Raw genomic sequence first — 20,570 nt, 5'->3', positions numbered from 1 at the left:
AAGACTTAGAGATAATCAATATATTAAAAATGACTATTCTTGGCACCATTGTTGAAGATTAGTTGGCAATACTATATGTGTGGATTTATTTCTAGGGCCTTTATTGGTTTATACGTCTGATTGTATGACTGTACCATACAATTTTAATTACTGTAGCTTTATAATAATGTGCTTAAATCAGGAAGTACAGTGCCTCTAGCTTTGTTCTTTTTTCTCAAGATTGATTTAGCTATGAGTTATTTTTTTTGTGGTACCAAATGTATTTTAGAATTTTTTTCTACTTCTGTAAAAAATGCCATTTGAATTTTGATAGGATTTGCATTGATTCTGTAATAGGGTAAGGATAGTTTCTTCAACTAATAGGATTGGGAAAACTGAATATCCACATGCCAAAGAATGAAATTGGACCCTTATAACATACATAAAATCAACTCAGAATGGATTAAAATCTTAACATAAGACCTGAAATTGTAAAACTCCTAGAGCAAAAACATAGGCAGAAATAATGACACTGGTCTTGGTAATGATTTCAGGGATATGACACCAAAACCACAGGCAACAAAATAAAACAAGCAGTACATCAAACTAAAAAAGGCTTCTGCATAGAAAAGGAAACAACAAAGTGAAACAGCAGCAAACATAATGGGAGAACATATTTGTAAGATATTTATCTGATAAGGGGTTAATCTCCAAAATATATGAAGAACTCCTACAATTCAATAGTAAAATAATAACTGATTAAAAGGTAGACTATGGAGAACCAAGACTGTGGCATAGGTAACGCCTGTACTTGCTGCCTCCCACAACCACATCAAAATTACAACTAAAATACAGAACAACTCTCATCCAGAACTGCAGGAAAGCTGGCTGAGTGGAAGTCCTATGACGAGAGAGATAAAGAAGAAAGCACACGGAGACTGGTAGGAGGTGTGGAGGCGCAGAACAGGCTGATCTGGCACCCGATGTGCCGCTTTTTTTGTGTGTACCACTTTTTTAATCGGGAGAGAGATTGCCTCTGCGGAAGCCACTGGGAGGAGCAAGGAGTCCCAGCCCACACCAGACCCCAGTCCACGTTCTCAGAACTGGGGAAAGAAGTCCCTACAGGCCGTAAGAACTATAGACTGTAAAAACCAGTGCAGATTGGGGCTGAGTGACACACAGGCTGCTGGAGACCCAGCTGCTTCTCTAAAAAGGCTGGCACTCTGAACTGAATTTACAAGCTCCCACTTCCTCTAACCTCCAGTGTCGGGTGAGGCTCTGGGGGACCCAGACACATACAGGGAGAAACTGGACTGTCTGGTATCGGGGCAGGAACATGGGGCTGGCTTTCTTTCAGACAGAGGTGCTGGCAGCGGTCATTGTTCCTGTGCTGGGACCTCCCATCTCTGTTTGCTCTGCTCTGGTGTTCCCTGAGACCCCACCCCACCCAATTTACAACCCCATCCAAGCTGTGCATAGCAGCTTTTGCTTGTGAATGGTCTGGCCTTTCTCAGGCTAAAACTGTTAAACAAACTACAGCTGGGTCAGGGAGCCCCAAACCTGTCAATAAAAGGCCCAAAAAACAGTACCAGCACCAGCCTGTCTTGTTTCACAGCTGGGCCTCGCCGGGGCACTTCCAAACCCAATACCAAGAGGAGGAATCTGCAGATATCTCTGTAGCTCCTGCTGGATGGCTACAGGCAGTGGCTGACTTTGCACCTCCCTGGAGACCCAAAAGCCAGTGTACCAGTGGTCAGTATGAGACCATACCAGATTACAACTCTTCACATCCATAAGCAACACACTCATGGGGGAGACTCAGTGAGCACCAAACCCCCACTGAACAAGTCCTGCTTCTAGGGGTGTCTCCTGCACAGGAGCTCTCCTACTATAGTAGCAGCTGGTCCCCACATTGATACAAACAGATAACAAGACTCAACTACAACAAAACTGTGCACACAGCCCACAAAGAGGTGCACCGAAAGTGTCTACCTGAGATGATTGAGGAGGCTGAGCCATTGGGCCCTATAGGACACCGACTACATAAGGCCACTCTATCAACTGAAGGAGGAGACTTAGCAGCTACCCAATACATAGAAACAAACTCAAGGAAGCAGCCAAAATGCGGAGACAAAGAAACATGTCACAAATGAAAGAAATGAAAGAAAGCAAACTACTAGATATAGAGTTCATAACCATGGTAATTAGGTTACTCAAGAATCTTCTAGAAACCTCCAAGGAACTTAGTGAGACTTTCAAGGATCTTAGTGAGAATGCAAAAAAAAAAAAAAAAAAAAAAAGGAAAAGACCACTCAGAAATTAAGCATACACTGATTGAAATAAAGAATAATATACAGGGATTCAACAGCAGATAAGAAGATCCCCAGAATCACATCAATGAGTTGAAATACAAGAAAGCAAAAAAACACCCAACTGGAAGAGCAAAAAGAAAAAAGAATCCAAAAATATGAAGATAGTGTAAGGAGCATCTAGGACAACTTCAAGCATACCAACATCCAAATTATGGGGGCATCAGAAGAAGAGAGAGAGCAAGATACTGAAAACTTATTTGAAGAAATAATGACAAAAAACTTCCCCTAACTGATAAAAGAAATACACTTACAAGTCCAGGAAGTACAGAGAATTCCAAACAAGAGGAATCCAAAGAGGACCACACAAAGAGACACATCATAATCAAAATGCGAAGGGCAAAAGACAAAGAGAGAATCTTAAAAACAGCCAGAGAAAAACAGTTAGTAACCTATAAGGGAGTGCCCATATGACTGTCAGCTGATTTCTCAATAGAAACTATGCAGGCCAGAGGGAGTGGCAAGAAATATTCAAAGTGATGAATAGCAAGAACCTACAACCAAGAATACTCTATCCAGCAAAGCTATCATTTAGAATTGAAGGTCAGATAAAGAGCTTCACAGAAAAAAAAAGCTAAAGGAGTTTATCACCACCAAACCAGTATTATATGAAATGGTAAAGGGTATTCTTTAAGAGGAAGAAGAAAGAGGTAAAGATAAAAAATATGAACAACAGCCAAAACCAGTTTGGCTCAATGGATAGAGGGTCAGCCTGCGGACTGAAAGGTCTCGGGTTCGATTCTGGTCAAGGGCATGTACTGTGGTTGCGGGCACTTTCCCAGAAAGAGGCAGCTGATCGATGATGCTCTCTCATCGATGTTTCTAACTCTCTATCCCTCTCTCTTCCTTTCTGTAAAAAAATATATTTAAAAAATATATTTTAAAAAAATATGAACTAAGTGACAACAAATACATATCTATCAACAAGTGAATCTAAAAATCAAATGAATAAAAAATCTGAGGAACAGAATAAACTGGTGAATACAATAGAATCAGGGGCATGGAAATGGAACTGCCAAAAAAATTTGTGTGGGGGGGTGGGTGGGAGGGTGGGAAGAGATTAGACAAGATCTTATATGCATGAGTGCATTACCTATGGACACAGACAATAGGGTGGTGAGGGCCTGGGTTGGGGTGGGAACCAGGTGGAGGGGAGCTATGGGAGGAAAAAAGAGGGACATCTGTAATAATCTCAACAATAAAGATAATTAAAAAAAAAAAAAAAAGATTTCACATACCCAGAAGAAAAAAAAAGACTACGTATGTGCCCTAGCCGTTTTATCTCAGTGGTTAGAGCATCAGCCCAATGACTAAAGCGTAGTGCATTCGATTTGGTCAAGGGCACGTAACTCAGTTGCAGGCTCGATCTCTGAACCTGGTCAGGGAGCATGCGGGAGGCAACAATCAATGTGTGTGTGTCTCTTTCTCCCTCCCCCTCTCCCATTCCTCCTTCCCCCACTCTCTCTAAAACAATAATAATGGAAAAAATATCCTTGAGTAAGGATTAAAAAGAAAAGTCAAATGTTGGTGAGGATGTGCAGAAATTGGAACCCTTGCATATTACTGGTGAGAATGAAAAAAATGGTACAGTATGGAAAACAATATAGAGGTTCCTCAAAAAGTTAAAAACAGAATTATCATTTGATCTAGCAATCCCACTTATGGGTATTTGTCCAAAGAACTGAAATCAGGATCTCTAAGAGATATTAGCACTGCTATGTTCATTGCAGCACTATTCACAATAGCCAAAAAGTTGGGGGGGGGGGGGACCCCCACCACAGATGTCTATCAACTGATAAACAGATAATGTGTACTTCTATACAATCACATACTACTACTCAGTCTTTATAAAAAAAAAAAAAAAAAAAAAAAAAGGAAGGAAAGTTGACAATATGTGACAACATGAATGCTAAGTGATGGCAGTCACAGAAAGACAAACGCTGCATGATTTCACTTTTGATGTATCTAAAATAGTCAAACTCATAGAACCGAAGTGCAGGATGATGGTTGCCAGGAGCTGGTGGAGGGGAAATGAAGCGCTACTAATCAATGGGCATCAAGTTCCAGTCCAGTGAGATGATTAACCTAAATCTGCAGTTCAATCATCAACAATGATGTAGTGCACACTTCAACACCTTTTAAGAGGACAGATCTCTGTTACGTGTTCTTAGTACAATAAATACAAATTATCAAACAAAAGGATAGTTATCTCTGGGTAGTGGGGTGATGGGAAATTTAATTTTTTCTATGCTCTTAAGATTTTCCTACATTAGTTATAATGAACATGAAACCATTTTCTAATTTAAAATATACTGTTTAAACATAACAATCATGTATCCTGAGAGCATCAGGCTCTTTCTGTGACTTTAGAAAGGAAGTTCAACTCAAGAAAGTCTTTTTAATTGCAGAAATAATTAGACCCTGGAAGAGACTGCCTTTGCAGAGACTATGAAATCTGTACTTGTGGGTTCCCTAAGAACAGATTGCGGTGATGGGCTACAGGGGCCTGTGGAGGTGTTCATTTTCTTGGGGTTGGGCAGTGTAAAGGGGTCCGACTCCAGGAGCTGGGTCCTGAGTCCAGACCAACGCTGATGGAACCCTCCGTGCAGCTAAGCTCCCAAGTGCCATAGGAGGAACCCGCCAGCTCTTCACACAACAGAATTTTCTAAACCTTAGCCAAACATCAAAGCCTAAGTATGTCCTCTTTTGCTCTTGGAAAATAAATTTATCAAACCTAAAAATAACTAGGACAAAGCCAAAAGATGAAAATGACTCAAAATGGGTTTCAAACAGATGTTTGAGTAATTTTTGCAAAGCCTGTCAGAATAAGAGTCCTCTGGGTCCTACATTGCAGCAGAGAGGTGCCCAAGAGATTCTGCCATAAAACAGTGTAAAAGGGCACACTCCCAGGGCCTAGAAAGGGTGAAAACTGCCTGGGTTCTAAGTTTCATCTAGTCAGCCACAGATCCTATATTTATTACCAAAAAAAATGAGTATAAATAGAAATTATCTGATGAGTTAGCAGGTCAAAATGGATATAAAGCTAATATGCTAAGTGTCCCTCTGACCATCTGACCAGTCACTATGATGCACACTGACCACCAGGGGGTAGACACTCAATGCAGGAGCTGCCATGACGCACACTAGCCATTTACAAAGAAATGGCACCGTGGACCTGGCGCCGACAAAGCAACACTCAGCTTCCCCCAAGTGGGACACAGGCCCTGACACTATCCCAGAGAGATAGCCCAGCAAATCACAGCCAACGCTGCCAAGACCCCATGGCGCAAAATGCCCACAGCTCAGCCCAGCCCAGAAACAGTCACTGTGAGTACGGGGTAATAATGTCACATAGCAACACCCGACTTCCTCTTCCTAGGGACAAGCCTCCTTCAAGTTTCTTCAGCCCAGGAACACAACTTGCTTTATAGCCAGGTTCAAATGAAATTTGATGGTATTTGTATTTTTCTGTCTGACTTATTTCACAGCAGGTCAGACATCCCTCGCGTAATCCAGGACCACTGGCTCCTAACCGCTCACCTGCCTGTCTGTTTGATCGCCCTAACCATTGTGCCTGATGCCCCTACTGCTCCCCTGCTGGCCTGATCCCCCTAACTGCTCTCCCCTGCCGACCTGATTGCCCTAACTGCTCTCCCCTGCCAACCTGATTGCCCCTAACTGCCTCTACCTTGGCTCTGCCAGAAGCACATCCAGTCTAATTAGCATATTACTCTTTTATTAGTATAGATACTTGATGCTTTTGTCAAATTTAGTATTTTATTTAGTATTAGTGTCCCAGTGCACAGATTCACGCACATTAAAAGGAAATTAAAAGAAATATTTTAATATCGCTATTCACTCTTCTCTATAATAGAGTGTCAACCAAATTCACAATAGACAATGACAGATGGAAACACACACGAGCAATTAGTGCCAGCAAGAGCTTTGTATGAATTGCGTAGATGTGAGTCAACTTATCTGAGTCATATTCCCTTGTATATACGTACAAATCCTTACTTAGCCAGTCTTCTATTGATGGGCACTTGGTTTGCCTCCATATCTTGACGATTGTAAATAACACTGAAATGAACACAGGGGTGCAGGCAATCTTTTGAATGAGCGTTTTGGGTTTCTTCAGATATATACTCATAGTGAAAGCACTATGTCTAAAGCAGTTCCATTTTTAATTTTTTAGGAACCTCCATAAAATTTTCCATAGTGGCTACACCAACCTGCATCCCTACCAACAGTGCATAATCCTCTCAAACAGCTATTATTTGCTGATTTATTGAGGCCAGTCATTCTAACAATTGAGGTGATATCTCACTGTGGTTTTAATTTGCATTTCTCTGATAATTAGTTACACTGAGCATCTTTTCTTTTTTTTTTTTTTTTTAATTGATTTTTAGAGAAAGAAGGGAGAGAGAGAAACATCGATTGATGAGAAACATCATTGATTGGCTGCTTCCTACACACCCCAACTTGTGATGGAGCCTGCAACCCAGGCATCTGCCCTGACCGGGATTTGAACTGGCCACTTCTTTGGTTCCTGGGTCGATGCTCAACCACTGAGCCACACCAGCTGGGCATGTTGAGCATCTTTTCTTTTTTAAAAATATATTTTATTAATTTTTTTACAGAGAGGAAGGGAGAGGGATAGAGAGAAACATCGATGAGAGAGAAACATCCATCAGCTGCCTCCTGCACGCCCCCCCACTGGGGGGCAATCAAGGTACATGCCCGTGACTGGAATGGAACCTGGGACCTTTCAGTCCACAGACCGACGCTCTATCCACTGAGCCACACCAGTTTCGGCCATCTTTTCATATGTCTATGGTGCATCTGTATGTCTTCTTTGGAGAAATATCTATTCAGGTCTTCTGCCCATTTTTTAACTGGACTGTTTCTTTGGTGTTGAGTTCTATGAGTTTTTATAAATTTGGGATTTAATCCCTTACCATATATATCATCGGCAAATACATTATCCCATTCAGTGGGTTGTCTTTTTGTATTGTTGATGGTTTGATTTCTTGTGCAAAAACTTTTTACTTTGAGCTTAAATAGTAATTTTCCTCTTAGGACTGCTTTTGCTGAGTCCCACAGATCTGAAGCTCTCCCTTTGGCATGTGCGCCTTGTGAAGCTAACTGGGTTCTGCTCTGACTGGTTTGCCACCCAGTATATTGGTGCTGGGGCTTCTTGGGAGGGATCTGGTGCAGGTCAATGTCAGGAGCTACCTGTGATGGGCCTGGGTACATGTGGTAGGAGCCAAGCTGCTACCAAGTCCAGCTTCCACCAGTACCAAGCCTGGGGCAGGTCAGCAAACAGCCCAAGGCACCCCAAGATCCACCTCTGTCTGCTGGCTGCCTATTAGATTCAGTCACTCATGAGTCTCTGGTGGTAGGTGAGTAGCGTGTGGTAGATTCCAAATGGGTCACTAGTCGTGTTCACCAGATTGATAATGATTTAAACTTGGTGCCAGTGCTAGGTCTGAGGCCACTCAGCCAAAGTTTCAGGTACACGTGGTCAGCCGTCACCTGCATGGTGCCTGCAGACCTTTGAAGCAGAGCGGAGTCCATTAGAGTGAGGCCAGTATTGCTCATCAGGCTAAAACAAACTATGATTTGGCTGTGTGGAGGAATGGCTCTGCACAGGAATGATGATATGGTGGCACTATTTGGGGCATATGGGTGAGGGGAGGAGAACGGACCTTTTTAAGCCTCTTCCAAAAAAGTTTGCACAGCTGGCCTAGGTTGATTGCAGCTAGCAGACACCTCTGCAGGGTATGAGCTTGGCCAGACAAGGCGCAGGGAGTTGTGAGGGTGGGTCAGGTGCATCCTTCTAGGCTGACTTGGCATGGAGTGGAGTGTCCAACCCAGGAAAGATGGTGTCTGTGGGCAGTGTGGGAGAGGGACTCAGCACAGGGACAATGACAGTTGTCCCTCCAGCTCTCTCCTCAAAACCACACAACCCAATATCTTCCTGTATGACTCCAGTCCACTCTGAGCCTCCATCCCTCCCCAGGAGCCCAGTGTTGTGCCAACAAACAAGATTTGTGTGTCATTTCAAGAGGCTCCTGGGTTTCTCTGAGACTCCAATCTCTCTCTGGTGGATGAAGATCCCACTGATTTTCACAGCCAGGCGTTACGTAGCTCCTCTTTCCATCGCTGGTACTCAGGCTGGGGAGCCCATGTGAGGCTGAGCCCCGACCATGGCAGGCGGCTGCAGGGCCAGTTCTCTATGTGTCTCCACCCTTTCTACCAGTTTTGATGTGGCTTCTTCTGTAAATCCTTGGTTATAAGACTTCTTCCTGTTCAGCTAGTCTTCAGTTGGTAATTCAGGATGATTGTTCTACATATAATTTAGTTGTAATTCCAGCTTTGTTCTGGAAGGAGATGAGTAACTTCCACCGACTTCTCCACCATCTTGGATTCTGTCCAAAAGAGCATTTATTCTAAGAATTTCTCAGTCAGCTGTAACTCAAAAACGGAGGTCAAGCATTTTCACTATTAACAAAGCCGATATCATCCCGGACGGCGTGGCTCAGTGGTTAAGCATCGACCTATGAACCAGGAGGTTGTGGTTCAATTCCCAGTCAGGCATATGCCCAGTAGGGGCGTACAGGAGGCAGCCAATCAATAATTCTCTCTCATCATTGATATTTCTATGTCTCTCTCCCTTCCTCTCTAAAATCAATAAAAATATATATATTTAAAAATAAACAAAGTTGATATCCAATTTCCATCAGTCTGATTCCTAACTCTTGTTTCTTTCCTGGTTATGAACTGTCTGTATTTGTGCTAGTGGGTGAGGAGAGAATAATGTTGAAAATTATTTTCCTAACCTCCAACAACCACCTTTGAACCTTTGCTCCCACCTTCCTCTGAGTGCAGAGAGGGACTTCCCTCAATCCACAGAAAGCAGAATGAAGAACTAAATAAATATAAAGGCAGCAATTAAAGAAATGTAAAATATTTTTAGAATGTTCTTAAATATTAATAAAACTAAAAGCCAATGTCTTAAAAGGACTAAAAAGATAGAACCTCTGGTCAACCTAAAAAAAAAGAAAAAAAAAAAAAAGGTAACCAACCCAAAAACAAAAAAGAGGACATAATTACATATGTGGATTTGTAAACTAGGCAAAACAGATAATTTTCTAGGAAAATACAGATTACCAAAATTAACTTAAGAAACAAACAGTCCCACGGGGGGGGAGGGGGGGGTAGCAAAGAGTAGAAAAGGCCAATTCACAAAAAGAAAATACTAAGCAAATGAAAAGATGCTTATTCTACTTAATATCCAACAAATATGAACTAAAGCAATAAGTTATTTTATAGTAATCTAAACCCATCATAAGGACTAATATATTTTTATACATTTTTAAATTTATTTCAGAGAGAGGAAGGGAGAGGGAGAGAGAGAGAAAAAAACATCTATGATGAGAGAGAATCATCAATTGGCTGCCTCCTACATACCTTCTACTGGGCATCAAGCCTGCATCCCACATATGTGCCTTGTCTAGGAATCAAACCGTGACCTCTTGGTTCATGAGTTGACTCTCAACCAATGAGCCACACTGGCCAGGCTAGACTGGTGCCAGCAAAAATATAGGAAACAGGCACTTTCATATACTTGTATTTATGGCTCTTAAAAGGCAGGTGCAGTAGAGATTATAAAGCTAGAGTTCTCACACTTTAATCTCTATATTTGAATTTTTATAAGAATGTGATTTTGTATTGTACCTAAAATTTAAAAAACTGAATTTCTAAGTCCATATTAACAAGGACTAATACCATAATTGTTATTATATGTTTAAAATTGGAGAACAAAGTAATCTGAAATGACGAAATAGACTTAAAATAGTTTACTGATCTGAAACATAAAAGGTAAGAAAAAGGAGAAATAGGCAAACAAGCAGTAAAGTACTGGCTGATGTGATACAGAAGAAAACCACACATGTGAAAACATTAGCTACTTGAGGGCAAAACCCTGTGCTTTCACCACATACCTCTCTGGCCTCGCAGAGCGTCAGCACAGAGCACCTACTAAACGTTTGTTGAATAAATGAAAGAAAAATTGCACAAAAGTCTATCAAAGGTACTCTGGAAATCCAAATTCAAAATAAACAAACAAAACAATTTTGTTCACAAATATGAACCATAAAATTATTTTCACTGAAATCCTGCTACACTCTTAATATAACCATTACATTTGGAATTTAGACTTGCACTGAGCATTGTTCTGCAGCTAACCTTCAGTCAAAAGGATGTACTTTGTCTGCTTAGTCTGTCACTATTTGTGCACTGATGTTTATATTTCTTAAAATTTATAGCTTTCATCTTTTTTCTATTTTCTCACATTATATCAGTTCACAGAATTGATACAGCAAAGTGGTTCAATGAAGCATAAAAGTTGGGTTGAGAGTAATATAAATATACCTCCTCACAGCCATAAAAGATCACTCTTGACCAGGATTAAAATGCAAGATGGAGAGATGCATGCCACAGAGGCAGTTAAAGCAGAGAAGGCTAATAGGCAATACAATGGCAAATAATCAATGACTGGAATTTATCAGACCATTGACCCATTTGCTACTAAGGCTAGAGTGTTTTATGGATTTTATGAAGCTTCTGACCTAATGGCACAAAACCATATGCCCCTTCATGTATAGTGGCCTCTTTGGTAAACCAACTACATTCTGCCTCAAGGGAAAAATAATGTTTCCCAGAGCAAAACTGATGCATTTCATCACCAAACAACAAGATCGAAACAAGCTCTGGCCAGGTGGCTAACCTGGTTGGAGTTTTGTCCTGTACACCAAAAGGGTTGCAGGTTTGATTTCCCATCAGGGCACACAACAAGGAGGCAACAAATCAATGTTTCTCTCACATTGATGGCGCTCTCTCTCTCTCTCTCTCTCTCTCTCTCTCCCTCCCTCCCTCCCTCCCACCCTCTCTCTTTCCTCTCCTCTCCTCTCCTTTCCTTCTCCTCCTTCTCTTCCTCCTCCCTCTCTCTCTCTAAAATCAATAAAAACATATCCTCAGGTGAGGATTTAAAAATAAAAAAGACCAAAACAACAAAAAAGAAAAGAAAAGGTAAAGTAAATAAGCTTTTCTAGGTAGAGTAATCTTGGTTGTAGGTTGTTGGTTCTGGCCTGAATAGTTTTTGTTGAGAAATCAGCTGACAGTCGTATGGGTACTCTCTTGTAGGTAACTAACATTTTCTCTTGCTGCTTTCAAGATTCTCTCTTTGTCTTTTGCTCTTGGCATTTTAATTATGATGTGTCTTGGTGTGTTCCTCTTTGGATTCCTCTTGTTTGGGGTCCTGTGCACTTCCTGAACTTATAGGTCTATTTCTTTCACCAGGTATGGAAAGTTTTTTGTCATTATTTCTTCCATTAAGCCTTCAATATTCTGCTCTCTCTCTTCTTCTGGCACCCCAAAAATCCGAAGGTTGGTATACTTTAAGCTGTCCCAGAGGCTCTTTACACTATCCTCACACTTTTGGATTCTTCTTTCTTTTTGCCTCTCTGGTTGGGTGATTTTTGCTTTCTTATATTCCAGTTCTTTGGTTTGATTCTTGGGGCATGTTGATAGTTGAGTTTCTGTATATTCTTTATTTCAGACTTTGTATGCTTAATTTCTGACTGGTCCTTTTACATTTTTTTTTGGTATTAAGGTCCTTGAAGGTCTCACCAAGCTTCTTGGAGGTCTCATCAAGTTTCTCAAAGGTTTTTAGAAGATTCTTGAGTAATCTTATAAATGTGATTCTGAACTGTGTGTCGTCCAGTAGTTTATTCTCCTCCATCTCTCCCATTCGTGTCATGCTTCTGTATTTCCTCATTTTGGCTGCCTCCCTGTGTTGATGGAGTGGCTTTGTGTGGTCGGTAGCTAAAGGGGTCAGTAGCTCAGCTTCCCCAATCACCTGAGGTGGTCACTTTTGCTATATCCCTTTGTGGGCTTGGTGTAATTAAACCTTGATTGCTGTTGATACACTGGAAGGAATTGACCTTCAGGCTAATTGTCTGTGAAGATCCAGTGTGTCTATAAAGGAAAAACTGCTGTGCTGGAGACACACCTTGTTTCAGTGGGGCTTTGGTGCTCACTAAGACCATCTCCTGAATGTGTCACTTATGAGTATGAGAGATTGAAACTGAGCACTAGAACTCTGGTTTCTGGGTCTCAATGAGGTGCAGTTCAGCTACTGTCTGAGGCCAGTACTGTCACAAAAGCTACAATGTGAACCACAGTCCTGTCCTTCTTGGATCTGTTTGCCCCAGGTTGCAATTTTGCTAAACTGCAACAGAGAGGGCCATTCATATGCAAAGTCCGCTGCTTGGAGCTTGGATGTGTTGTGAGGGGCAGGATCTCAGGGCTGAGTCTTGGGGCCTCACTAGGCTGGGGTGTGGCCATCAGCGATGGCTGCTGTCCACTGCCTCTCCCTGCGTCTCGCACCTCAGCACAGCAAACAATTTCAGCTCTGCAAGCAAGCCAGCCTCACTTTCTGACCCGATGGCAGACAGTCTAGCCTCTCCCCAGTTTCTGGATTTCAGAGAGACGGGGCACTTGTTTCTCTTCAGGTTGAAGAAAGCAGTGCCCTCTGCCCGCCGGGATCCTCCGCCAGCCAGTATCGCGTCAGCGCCCCCCTACCTCAGTTTTTCAGCGCTTGTGCCCTGGATTCTCCTCTTTCTCTTTCAATCTATACGTAGGGCTTCCTCTCAGCCAGCTTTCGTTTGGTTTTTGGGAGATAGACGTTTGTTCTATAGGGTTTTTTTTTTTGGACTTGTTGTGCCTGGCAGCAGTTTAGGAGTGTTTACCTATGCCGCAATCTTTGTTCATCTCCTCTGTTTTCTTCTACTGATTACTTCAGGTTCTTCTTTGAAGTATTTGGTACTGCTGGAGTCATTTTGGTATAAGGATTAGAGCAGGGTGCTCACCTATACAATTTCCCTCATCTGGAGTCCTCTGCCCACTCCCTCTCTCTGACTTCTCTCATCTCAAAAGTCCTAGTGCTAGGCTACAAGACTCTTCAGCCACTTAACTTTGTATCCTTAAATTATAATTAAGATAAATATAAAAGTTTGTACCCAATGTATTCAGCGTCCAGAGGAAGGTCACAAAATTGACAGTTCATTAGACTACAAATCTGTTTTTAATCTGCATCTTTATTTCAGCAATTTGGCAGAATAAAGATCCCAAAACATGTAAGCTATTATATAAAAACATCTTTTAAATATTCAAGAACAAATGTAAAAATAACTTTTTAAAAATGGACTAGAGAAATCTAGTGAAGCCAAAGTTCAAGAATGCAGCCAAAAGAACCAGTGAAAAATGAAGAATACAATAACTGAAATAAAAAATACACTAAAAGGAATCAATCAGCAATTTGGAAGACAAGGTAGCAGAAAACCCCCAATTGACACTGCAAATAGGAAAACAATTTTTTTTAAAAAGAAATGAGAATAGTTTAAGGGACCTCTGGGACAACATCAAGCATAACAGCATTAGCATCAAAGGGGTACTGAACTAGAGAGAGAGTAAGGGATTGAGAACTTATTTGAAGAAATGATAATTGAAAACTGCCCTAGAAGACCCAAGATGGCAGCGTAGGTAAACATTTTAACTGCTGCCATGCACAAAAATTTCAAAACTACAACTAAAAGACAAAATGTTTATCACCCAGAACCACGGGAAAGCTGGCTGAGTGGAAGCTCTACAACTAGACTGAAAGAGAAAAGAGCTTTCAGGGCACAAGCACTGAAAAACTGAGGTACGGACACACACACACACACACACACACACACACACACACACAATACGGCTTGGCGGCGGATCCTGGCTGGCGGCAGGTGTTGCTTTCTTCAACCTGAAGAGAGACAAGCTCCCAATCTCTCTGAAATCCAGTTTCTGGGGAGAAGCTGTACTGTCTGCCATCTGGTCGGAAAGTGAGGGTGGCTTGCTTGCAGAGCTGCATGCAAGAATAATTGTTTGCTGTGATGAGGCACAAGACGCAGGGATGTGGTCAGAGAGGCAGAGATGACTGACTGGCAGCCAATGCTGTTTGCCACGCCCTAGCCTAGTGACGCCCTGAGACTCCGCCCTGCATAATCTACAAACACACCCAAGCTCCAAGCAGTGGCTTTTGCATATGAATGGCCTTCTCTATTGCAGTTTAACCTAGCAAACTTGCAACCTGGTGCAGGCAGCTTCAAAGCTTCCAAGCTCCAAGCAGGGAGGAGAGGACTGTGGTTCTTGCTGTAGCTCCTGCAGGGTGGCCTCAGACTGTAGCTGAACTTCACCCCATTGGAGATCCAGAAGCCAGTGTGCCTAGTGGTCAGTGTGAGATTTCAACTCATCTTATTCATAAGTGACACATTCAGGAGGCAGATTCGGTGAGCACCAAAGCCCCACTGAAACAAAGCCTGCACCATAAGTGTGTCTCCAGCGCAGCAGTTCTTCCATTATAGACACAGCGGGTCCTCACAGCCAATTGGCCTGAAGGTCAATTCCACCCAGTGCACCAACAGCAATCAAGGCTTAACTATACCAAAACTTTGCACTCAGCCCACAAAGGGGTGTACCAAGAGCAACCACCTCAGATGATTGGGGAAGCTGAGCTACTGACCCCTATAGGTCACCTACCACACAAAGCCACTCCATCAACACAGGGAAGGAGCCAAAATACAGAGACACAGAAGCATGTCACGAATGGGAGAGATAGAGGAAAGTAAACTACTGGATGACACAGAGTTCAGAATCACATTTATAAGATTACTCAAGAGTCTTCTAAAAACCACTGAGAAACTTGAAGAGACCTTCAAAGACCTTAATGAGAATGTCAAAAAAATGGGAAAAGACAAGTCAGAAATAAAGCATATACTGCCTGAAATAAAGAATATACAGAAACTCAACTGTAGAGTTTGAGTACCCCAAGAGTCAAACCAAAGATCTGGAATATGAGGGGGGAAAACATCCAACCAGAGAGGCAGAAAGAAAGAAGAATCCAAAAGTGTGAGGAAGTGTAAGGAGCCTCTGGGACGGCTTTCAGCATACCAACATCCGAATTTTGGGGGTGCCAGAAGAAGAGAGAGCGCAGGATATTGATGGCCTATTGAAAGAAACAATGACAAAAAACTTTCCCTACCTGGTGAAAGAAATAGACTTACAAGTTAAGGAAGCGCACAGAACCCCAAACAAGAGGAATCCAAAGAGGACCACAACAAGACACATCATAATTAAAATGCCAAGGGCAAAAGACAAAGAGAGAATCTTGAAAGCAGCAAGAGAAAAAGTTAGTTACCTACAAGGGTGTACCCATATGACTGTCAGCTGATTTCTCAACAAAAACTATGCAGGCCAGAAGGGAGTGGCAAAAAATATTCAAAATGATGAACAACAAGAACCTACAACCAAGATTACTCTACTTAAAAAAGCTATCATTTAGAATTGAAGTTCAGATAAAGAGCTTCACAGACAAGAAAAAGTTAAAGGAGTTCATCAACACCAAACCAGGATTACATGAAATGCTGAAGGGTATTCTTTAAGAAGAGGAAGAAGAAGAAAAAGGCAACGGTAAAAACAAAAAGACATCAAATACATACCTACCAACAAGTGAATCTAAAAATCAAGTGAATAAAAAATCTGAAGAACAGAATGGATGGTGAATATAACAGAATCAGGGACATAGAAAGGGAGTGGACTGACAATTCTCAGGGGGAAGGGGGTCTTAGGGATGGGGGAAGAGACTGGACAAAAATCTTACACCTCTGGATGAAGACAGTGGCGGGGGGCGGGGAGGTAAAGGCATAGGATGGGGAGGGAATTAGGTAGAGGGGAACTATGGGGGGGGGGAGAAACACCTGTAATAATCTGAACAATAAAGATTTATTATATTAAAATAATAATAATAAAAAGAAAAAAGAAAACTGCCATAAACTGGCAAAGGAAATAGACATACAAGCCCAGAAAGTACAGAGACACAAGATGAACCCAAAGAGATCCATACCAAGACTCATCATAATTACAATGGCAAAGGTTAAAAATAGAGATTCTTAAAAGCAGCAAGGGAAAGGCAGTTACTTGCCTACAAGGGAGCTCCCATAAGACTATGAGCACATTTCTCAATAGAAACCTTTTAGGCCATGCTGAGAACCAATTCCAGCATGTAATAATTACAAGAGTTCTGTCAAAAGGTTGATGGGACTTGGGCGGCTCAACAATGTAGTTTACCTATTGGAAAGGACTAAACGGCTCTGAAACCTGAATAGGATTATAGTTTTTGGCCAGACAGCTCAGGGCATTTTATTGCCTCCTGTAGGCTATTCCCCAAACTGATAATGCTTCTGTACCCTTTGATACCGTACCCTTTAAAGTGTATATTTCCACCTTGCCTTGAGACAAATTGTGTTTATAAAACCACGGGTCCTTGGTTGAGGGAGAGTCTTCAGTTCCTCCGACTCCCAAGCATTTCAAAATTATCTTTCCTCCTTGGACTCCTTCTTAATCATCTATGCGCAGCCCCTTTCTCCAGAATGCTGAACCCTTTGTAAGGCTGGGACAAGTACCCAGGCAAGGCCACAAGAAATTGGCATGAAATATTCAAAGTGGTGAAAAGCAAGGACTTACAATCAAGACTACTACTCTATCCAGCTAGTCTACCATTTAAAATAAAAAAAAGAAAGAGATTCCCAGAAAGAAAAAGCTGAAGAAAGTTCATCACCACCAAACCAGTACTATAAGAAATGCTAAAGGGACTTCTTTAAGAACAAGAAAAAAACAAAACATAAATGAGAATAATAAAATGGCAATAACTAGATAGTAATCACTAATCATTTTAAATGTAAATGGATTAGATGCTCCAATCAAAAGCCACAGGGTAGCTGAGTAAGAAAATAAGACCCATACATATGTTGCCTACAAGAAACCCATTTTAGATCAAAACACACACAGAGACTGAAAGTAAAGTGATGAAAAAAGATGTTTAATGCAAATGAAAACAAACAGAAGAAAAGGCTAGGATAGCAACAATTATACCAGATACAGTAGACTTTAAAACAAAGACTATAATATGAGGCAAAGAAGCATACTTCATAATGATAAAGTATCAATCCAACAAGAGGATATAACCCTTGAAAGCACAGGAGCACCTAAATATATAAAGCAAATATTGACAGATAAGAAGGGAGAGCTACAGTAATACAGTCTTAGTAGGGGACATAACACCTCGTTGTTATCAATGGATAGAGCTTTCAGACTGAAAATCAACAAGGAAATAGAAACCTTAAATGACACATTAGATCAGATGGATTTAATTGACATTTTTAGAGAATTTCATCTCAAAGCAGCAGAATGTACATTCTTTTCAAGTGTACATAAGACATTTTCCAGGATAAACCACAAGTTAGGCCACAAAACAAATTTCAATAAATTTAAAAAGACTAAAATCATATCAAGCATCTTCTCTGACCACAATGGTATTAAACCAGAAAACAATTATAAAAGGAAAAATATAACCTGAAACACACACATACAGAGGTTAAATAACATGCAACTAAACAATGATTGGGTTAACAATGAGGTCAAGAAGGAAATAAAAAGATACCTTGTGACAAATGAAATGAAAACACAATGACCCAAAATTTATGGAACACAGTGAGAGCAGAGCTAAGAGGGAAATTCACAGCAGTATAGGCCTATATCAAGAAACAAAGAAACTCTAACAATCTAACCCTATATCTAAAGGAAATAGAAAAGAACAAAATAAGTAGAAGGAAGGAAATAATAAAAATCAGAGAAAAATAAACAAAATAGAGTCTAAGAAAAACACACAATACAAAAGATCAACAATACAAAGAACTGGTCCCTTGAAGGAAAAAAGAAGAAAAGATAAACCTTCAACTAGATTCATCAAGAAAAAAAGAGAGAGGACCCAAATAAATATAATCATGAAAGAAGAGAATTGACAACTGACATCACAGAAATACAAAGGATTGTTAAGAAAACATTATTTTAAAAAAAACTAACAAATTAGACAATCTGGAGGAAATGAATATATTCCTAGAAACATACAGTCTTCCAAGTCTGAATCAAGAAGAAACAGAAAATCTGAAGGGTTCTGGGATAAATTTTGTTCAAGGTTGCAGGCTCAATACCCAGCCCTGGTCAGGGCACGTGTGGAGGCAACCAATCAATGTGTCTCTCTCACATCACATTGATGTTTCTCTCTCTCTCTCTCTCTCTCTCTCTCTCTCTCTCTCTCTCTCTCTCTCTCCCTCTCTCCTTCCCTCCCTCTCTCCTTCCCTCCCTCCCTCCCTCCCTCCCTCTATCTCTCTCTAAAAGAAAGAAAGTGAAGAAAATAAACAGGTATTTAAAGCTAATAATTACTGACCTAGAAAATAGTAATAATAACAGCAATAATGTTTAATTTGAAGAGTTAAGCCAAATGGGAGGTGACTGGATAACAAAACCCTAAATAAAATGTTAGCGATTTGAACAACCCAATTGAGCGTTTTAAATTACCCTAGGATTTTAGAAACAGAATATCTAGCTGTATAATAACCTAAGTTAATAATTTTAAGAAAAAAACTACATGGTCATATCAACACATATTATGTAAAAGCATTTTGGGGAGGGGGAGGAAATCAACACGTAATCCTGACTTTTAAAATTCTTAGTAATTAGACATAAATGGAAACTTACTTAATATGACAAAGAATATACTAGTGAAGGTACAGTGAGAGCATCCCCCTAAAATCAAGCCTAAAACAAAAACATCCTATTTAACTTTAATAGGCAACCTGTAGAGAGGGTGGTCGTTGGAAGATAAGAAATAAGAAGCACAAATGTTAGGAAGAGATAACCACTGTTTCTTAATAGATGACAGGACTGTCTACCTAGAACAGTCAAACAAATCACCGGGCACAAGCACACCGCTAAACCCGGCAGAGTCTGCCGGGAGCTCGTCCGGCCCCCGGTGCTGGCTGCCCGGCCGCAGGTGCTGGCTTTGAGCGTGGACCCTGAGCACGACCCTAGGATTGACAAGCTCTTGCTCTCACCCCCAAACCCCCCATCTTAATGTTGGGATGACGTCGTATTTTAAACCGGATAACAAAAATCTCCTGAAACCGAAATTTGTTCCAGGGTTGACCGAGGTTCTGCTGGAAAACACGTTATCTCCCGCCTCCAGCCGGCCAGCGGCGGAGGGGGCCGCGGCCAGCACAGCGCTGGGCGGCGGGGCACCTCCGCAGCCGCTCCCCCGCTCCGCTCCGCACGTAAGCCGCCGGCGAGGAAGCGCCACAGGGGCCAAACTTCCCTCAAAAAAAGCACAGAAACTCATTGACTTTCAAGGTGTTTGAGAAGGAGGTTGTTCCTACACCCCCACAGCCTGGCAGCACCTCACCCCCGCGGTGCCCGAGCTCGCGGGGCTCCCGCCGCGCACCCGGGACGCAGCCAGCGCCCCCGGCGCCCGGGGCGCGGGCCGAGGGCTTGGGCCGCCGACCGCACACCGCGCCGGACGCCCCGCACCGGCCCCTCCACAGCGCGGCGGGCGCCGCTCAGGCCGCGGGCGCCGGGAGCCCCCGGTCCTCGGTCCCGGGCTCTGCGCCACACCGCGGGCGGCGGGAGCGGACGCCCACCTGCCGCCGCCGCCTGCGGCCCCGCCTCGCGCCCCCGACGGGGGGAGCAGGACGCGGCGGGACGAGCCGCCGGGCGGCGGGAGGCGGGAAGAGGGCGTCGGGGAAGGTTGGGGAGCCGGGGCCGCCGCGGTGCCCTCCGCCGCCCGCCCTCCCTCCCTCTCCACCGGCAGCCCCGCGCCCCCGCGCCCGGACCCCGGCCCCGCGCTTGCCCGCCGCCCGGGAAACACGACGAGACTGCGGCGCGGAGCAGCGGGCTCCCACTCACCGGCCTCCTCGGCTCCCGCGCTCAGGGATGCTCCGCGGAGAGTGACAGGGATGCTCCCGGCGCCGCTGGTGCCGCCTGCAGGCGGCGGGCGCGAGCCGGCGCGGGGCAGTCTGGGAGATGTAGTCCTGGGACCTCTGCATCCTCACCTGCCGCCGCTCTCCATCAGCAGGCTGGGGCGGTCCTTTGTTTTTCCATACTTTCTGTCTCCCTCAAGGTCTCACCTCTGCCCGTGGCTTAATAAATGTTGGAGGGCCCCAGTCGAGCTCTGGCCCCCCTCTCCTTACGCTAGATCAGTGGTTCTCAAAGTGTGGTACTCGGGCCAATAGA

General features: G+C 42.8%; 1 protein-coding gene across 6 annotated transcripts in view; it reads right to left on the bottom strand.

Annotated features, from left to right (window-relative positions):
- SPECC1 (sperm antigen with calponin homology and coiled-coil domains 1) overlaps nucleotides 1-20,320 on the bottom strand; it is a 212,778-nt gene extending 192,458 nt beyond the window's left edge. For 5 of the 6 annotated variants that reach the window (XR_014792949.1, XM_084861498.1, XM_084861501.1 and 2 more), the window contains exon 1: nucleotides 20,244-20,320. The gene's annotated coding sequence lies outside the window, so the exon portion shown is untranslated. The remainder of the gene's footprint in view (nucleotides 1-20,243) is intronic. The other variant, XM_084861499.1, reaches the window with a different exon arrangement.
- Between the last annotated feature and the right edge of the window lie 250 nt (nucleotides 20,321-20,570).

Source organism: Pipistrellus hanaki (assembly GCF_964339955.1).
Source record: "Pipistrellus hanaki genome assembly, chromosome: 16".
Classification (NCBI taxonomy): domain Eukaryota; kingdom Metazoa; phylum Chordata; class Mammalia; order Chiroptera; family Vespertilionidae; genus Pipistrellus; species Pipistrellus hanaki.
This window is presented reverse-complemented; position numbering and strand designations above follow the sequence as displayed.